Source organism: Ricinus communis, chromosome 9 (assembly GCF_019578655.1).
Source record: "Ricinus communis isolate WT05 ecotype wild-type chromosome 9, ASM1957865v1, whole genome shotgun sequence".
Lineage (NCBI taxonomy): Eukaryota > Viridiplantae > Streptophyta > Magnoliopsida > Malpighiales > Euphorbiaceae > Ricinus > Ricinus communis.
In genome coordinates, this window is record NC_063264.1 from 18,375,846 (window position 1) to 18,382,101 (window position 6,256).

The 6,256-nt window shown below is 40.4% G+C and overlaps 1 non-coding gene across 1 annotated transcript; it reads left to right on the forward strand.

Annotated features, from left to right (window-relative positions):
- The first annotated feature begins 4,423 nt into the window (after positions 1-4,423).
- Positions 4,424-4,529, forward strand: LOC125371256. The gene has a single exon (XR_007217556.1). It is a non-coding gene; the product is annotated as a small nucleolar RNA R71 (small nucleolar RNA).
- The last annotated feature ends 1,727 nt before the right edge of the window (positions 4,530-6,256 follow it).

The following is a 6,256-nucleotide window of genomic DNA, read 5'->3' on the forward strand; positions in this document are numbered from 1 at the left end:
CATTTATCTGCCACTGCCTTTGTCTACCTGCGGTATCCAAATCAAAGTTACATGATTTAAGTGGCCATAATGCTTTATGTTCTAGCTCCACAAGTAAATGACAACCTTTTCCATACACAAGCCTAAAGGGAGTGAACCCTGTAGAAGTCCTATAGGCAGTTCTAAATGCCCATAAAGCATCATCTAGCTTTATAGTCCAATCTTTCCTGCTGGCTCCTACAGTCTTCTTTAAAATACGCTTGAGTCCCCTATTAGTAACCTCTACTTGCCCACTCGTTTGTGGGTGATAAGGTGTGGAGAATCGCTAAGATACTCCATATCTTTTCAGCACTTTCTCAAGTTGAGAATTACAGAAATGGGTTCCCCTATTACTAATTAATGCTCGAGGTGCTCCAAACCTAAAGAATAATCTCTTAAGGAACCTCACAACTACCCTAGCATCATTAGTAGGCAAGGCTTGTGCCTCAGGCCATTTAGAAAAATATTCAACAGCCACCATTATATACTTACATCCATACGAAGAAGGAAAAGGACCCATAAAATCAATGCCCCAAACATCAAAAATTTCCAACACTTGTATACTATGTTGGGGCATTTCATCTCGGGCATAAATATTACCTGACTGTTGGCATGCATCACAAACTTGGACATAAGCTCGTGCATCCTGGAAGATAGTCGGCCAATAAAAACCAGCATCCATAACCTTTCTAGCCGTATGATTTGCAGCTTGGTGTCCACCAACCGGTCCCTCATGACAATGCTTGAGAATTTGAATGATCTCCTCCCCATTTACACACCTCCTGATAATTTGATATGAACAAATTCTAAATAAGAAGGGGTCGTCCCAAATGTAATACTTCAAGTCAGCAAAGAATTTCTTCTTTTGCTGGCCCGTCATACCCTTTGGGAGTACCCTTGCAGCCAAATAATTTGCATAATCAGAAAACCAAGGAATATCATTTGCCACATGCATTGAGCATAAGTGTTCATCCAGAAAGAAGTCATCGATCTCTTGCTCATTAAGCTCCTCCAAGTGCGGGTTCTCTAATCGAGAAAGATGGTATGCTGCAAGATTTTCAGCTCCTTGTTTATCCTTAATTTCCAAGTCAAATTCCTATAATAGAAGAACCCAACGAATCAATCTTGGCTTAGAATCATGCTTTGAAAATAAATACCTTAAAGCAGAATGATCCGTGTAAACAATTGTCTTTGACAGCACAAGGTAGGAACGGAATTTGTCAAAAGCGAACACGACAGCTAGGAGCTCATTCTCTGTGGTTGTATAGTGTTCTTGGGCATCCGTAAGTGTCTTTCTAGCGTAGTGAATAGGTTGGAATTTCTTCTCCTTGCGCTGGCCTAAAACAGCTCCAACTGCAAAATCACTAGCATCGCACATAAGCTCAAAGGGCAGCTCCCAATCAGGAGAAACCATGATGGGAGCCGTGGTTAGTTTTTCCTTTAATAACTCAAAAGCTCTTAAACAGTCATCATCAAATTCAAAAGGTATATCTTTTACTAGTAATTGAGTTAAAGGCCTAGCGATCTTAGAAAAGTCCTTAATAAACCTTCTATAAAACCCTGCATGCCCTAAGAAACTTCTAACAACCCTAACCGAAGTAGGAGGGGAGGGTAGTTTACTTATAACTTCCACTTTAGCTCTATCTACTTCCAACCCTGCATGTGACACTTTATGTCCTAAGACTATACCCTCTTGGACCATAAAATGACATTTTTCCCAATTTAACACCAGGTTAGCTTCAATACACCTAGCTAACATCCTTTCCAAATTTTTCAAACAATGGGAAAAAGAGTTACCGAATATAGAGAAGTCATCCATGAAGACCTCCATCGACTCCTCTATCATCTCATGGAAAATGGCCATCATACACCACTGAAAGGTCACAGGCGCATTACACAAGACAAACGGCATCCTCCTATAAGCAAATATGCCATAAGGATAAGTGAATGTCGTCTTCTCTTGGTCTTCTGGTGCTATGGGAATCTGAAAATAACCAGAAACACCGTCAAGGAAATAGTAATACTTATGGCCTGAAAGCCTCTCAAGCAATTGATCGATAAAAGGAAGGGGAAAGTGGTCTTTTCGGGTTGCGTCATTCAAGCGTCGGTAGTCTATGCAAACCCGAAAGCCTTACCGTTCGTGTAGGGATCAGCTCCTCCTTTCATTTTCACCACCGTCATGCCCCCTTTCTTAGGAACCACCGCACAGGACTCACCCAAGCACTGTCGAAATAGGGTAAATTAAACTGCATCAAGAAGTTTAATTACCTCTTTTTAACCACCTCTTTCATATGAGGGTTCAACCGCCTTTGGCCGCACCACCGCTTGAACTCATCCTCCATCAAAATCTTATGAAGGCGAACTCAGTTTATTCCGGTATGTCACCGTCCTTATACGCATAAATGCCTTTGCAATACCTTCTCAAAATGCACAAAGACCATCTCCCTCTCCTCGGTGTGAGATGAGCGTAAATAATAACCGGTAAGTGCTTTGCTTCATCTAGGTAGGCATATATTAAGTGCGCTGGCAACTCTTTCAATTCAAGAACGGGCAGCTCCTCCAAAGAAGGCTTCAGCTTATTTACTCTTGACTTGTCAAGATCAACAAAACCATCGATTTTCATCATCAACATCGTACTAATAAGTGCTCTAGCTGCTCCAACACTTGTTCATTGGATAAATTGTCCTCATTTTCTTGCATTGCCACTTGCAAAGGATCATCAATCATTATTTCCTATAATTGAGATTCCACAATATCATTGATAAAATCAATCGAACAGACAGTACCATCATGCTCATATGGGTATCTCAAGGATTTAGTCAAATCAAATGTAATGCTCTCATCATCTACCCTAAGTTCCAGCTTTCCGCTACTAACATCTATCAAAGCTTTAGATGTAGCTAAAAATGGTCTACCTAGGATCAATGGGACATCACTCTCACCATTCATATCCATGATAACAAAATCCACAGGAAATATAAATTTGTTAACTTTAACTAGCACATCTTCTATAATCCCTTTCTGTACTTAGATTATATACGCTAGTTGTATACTCATCCTGGTAGGAGTTAGCTTAGAAGTGCTTAGTCCTAACTCCTCAAACAATGAACTAGGCATCAAATTGATGCTACCTCCCAAATCAGCTAATGCTAGCAATTTCAATTTATCTCCAATCAAACAAGGTATAGTAAAACTCCCTGGGTCGCATCATTTGACTTGAATCTTGCTTTGAAACACTGCTGAGCATTCTGCATTCAAGGTCACCAATCCCAAATCCTCTAACTTCCTCTTGTTGCTTAGGATTTCTTTTAAAAACTTTGCATACTTTGGCATCTGCGAAATAGCTTCAACAAACGACAAGTTAATCCGCAATTGTTTAAAAAGATCTAAACATTTACCAAATTGCTGATCAACTTTATCCTGCTTGAGTTTTGCAGGATATGGAATGGGAGGTTGGTATGGCCTCAAGGGAATCTTCTTCGAATCGTCTTTCTCTTCAACTGCTCCCTTTTCTTTCTCTTCAGGCTTGTCTTTCTTTTCCGACTCATCCACCTGCACATTAGAATCATTATTAGCGAAAGGCTTAAATGAGCTAGTAAGTTCCTTACCTGATCTCAAAGTAATTGCTTTGGTATGCTCCCTTGGATTAGACTCTGTGTTACTTGGAAGCGTGCCTGGCTGCCTCTCAGTCATCATCCTAGACAACTGCCCAATTTGAGTTTCTAAGTTCTGAATTGAAGCTTGTTGATTCCGAAGGGTAGTGTCTGTTTGCTGAAATCTGTTCTCTGAAGTTGCAATGAACTTCATCATCAACTCTTCCAAGTTAGGTTTCTTCTCTTGACTACCTCCTGGTTGATGGGGAATAGATTGCATAGGTTGCTGCTGATGCAACCTCTAGTATCCTGGTGGACCTTGGTTATTGGAGTTCCTCCATCCAAAATTAGGATGATTCCTCTACCCTGGGTTGTATGTATTGCTGTAAGGATCATTTTGCTGCCTACCTACATAATCAACATGCTCAACGTTAGAAACATTAGTAGGCATAGAAGATGCAAACATACCTCCCGCATTACAATTGGCACTGTAATGCGGTCCACCACAGAATTCACATCCGGGCTGAACTACTTGGACTGGCATCTGAAGTTGTTCTATCTTTTTGGAAAGTAGCTCTACTTGTGCCGCCAAGGTTGCTGTAGGATCTGCCTCAGCCCGATATACAGCGGGCCTTGGACCTCTAGCCCGTGGAATTTGCCACTGATAAGTGTTGGTGGCCATCTCTTCTATCAAATCCTGGGCTTGCTCAGCTGTTTTACTATTAATAGCTCCCCCTGCAGCTGCATCTACCATTTGTCTAGTGGCTGTATTCATGCCACTATAGAATGTCTGCACTTGCATCCAGAGAGGAAGACCATGGTGTGGGCAATACCTTAACAAGTCCTTGAAGCGCTCCCAAGCTTCGTACATCGATTCTCCTTCACCCTGCATAAAATAAGATATGTTATTTCGCATTTGAGCAGTCTTAGCAGGAGGAAAATACTTATTCAAAAACTTTTCAGCCAAAGAAGTCCAGGTAGTGATCGTTTTCGGTGGTAAGGACTGCAGCCATCTTTTCGCTCTATCCCTCAAGGAAAAAGGAAACAGCCTCAACCGTATGGCATCATGAGTTGTTCCATTAATCTTGAAGGTATCACATATTTCCAAAAAGTTAGCGATATGCTCGTTCGGATTTTCGCTCGCCAATCCTCCAAATTGCACCGTATTCTGGATCATCTGGATTACATTCGGCTTTATTTCAAAATTATTGGCCGCCACGGGAGGCCTCACTATCCCAGTTTGCGTCCCTGCTAGAGAGGGCCTAGCAAACTCGTACATGGTCCTTTCATCATTACCTCCATTTGCATTGTGGTTCTCCATCTTACTAGTTTCACGAACAGGAATCTCTGCTTCAATCTCCTCCTCTACTGCCTGCATATGCCTCCTTAGCAATCTAAGAGAGCGCTCGGGTTCAGATAAAGGCTCTTTAAGATTAGGATTAGAGCTCCTGATCATAAACTACCTGAGCACAATAAAGAACAACAACACCAACAAACGGGATAAGAACAAAACTATACACAGAAAATAAATTATGAACAAAAAGAGAAATGAGTAGACTAACAAATATTAAAATTTCAATTTAGTTCACAGAAACCGTTCCCCGGCAACGGCGCCAAAAACTTGATGTGTGCTAAGTCAAGCAAGACTATGACCTAAGGCAGTGTACCTATCAGTGGAGTACAGCTAACGGCGAGTACCAAGTGTCGTATTCCCCAAAGAACGTGTGAACCTAAATCTACTCAATCATAAATGGTGTTGATGAATAATTTTCTAAATTAAATAATAGCTACTCTAATTGTTGTCGAACTACGTATACTAGGGAATGATTAATTCAAGTAAAAGAATAACCCTTTGGGAATTCTTGTCTCTAAGGAATGGAAACTAAGGGTGGAATTGATTGATTGAATCCAATTTCCGTGGGAAAGTCTCTACACAATTAATGCCTTTCTCAAGGACACTAACACCTTAACTTAGATTAATTAGGTTGAAATCTCTTCCTAACTCTAATTACCCAAATTAGCATTATGTACCATTTAACACTATTGAGAGTTGTTAATTCTCAATCCGGTAGAACGAAAACCCTATCTCTAGGTGAATTCAATTCTAGGTTGCAAAGGACAATCCAAACCTAAACGTCTTTCTCAAGATCATTCAAATTTCAAAAATCATTCAACAAGATATGAAGAAGAAATCAATAAATATGTCCATTGCAAACCAATATTGACAATCGATACATTCAATTCAAAATTGAAGTACAAAAATCCCTAGATAAAGGACCCCAATGGGTTAATAAGCGTAGCTAATCATGTTCATAATCACAACCAATAAGAATTCAATTACAAAAAAAATGAGTAAAGGTAGAGGAACCCGAATACACCCTTGGATGAGAGTGAACAGCTCCAATTCCTCGTGCCCAATTTTGGATCGATTCTTGTTCCTCTTACTCGGATTGAAACCAATCGAAAATCCTCGCCAATCTTTGATCTTCGAAGAGAATCCAAGTGAAACCTGTATCCAAGTCTCCTTTTCTCTTAGTTTCAACTCAGAAAACCCTTAGACAGGGAAAAAGATGAGTTTTGGACGTTCTAACCCTAGCTGCCTTCCTATTTTTCCTCTCTTTGTTCTTTTAATTAATACCCCCTGT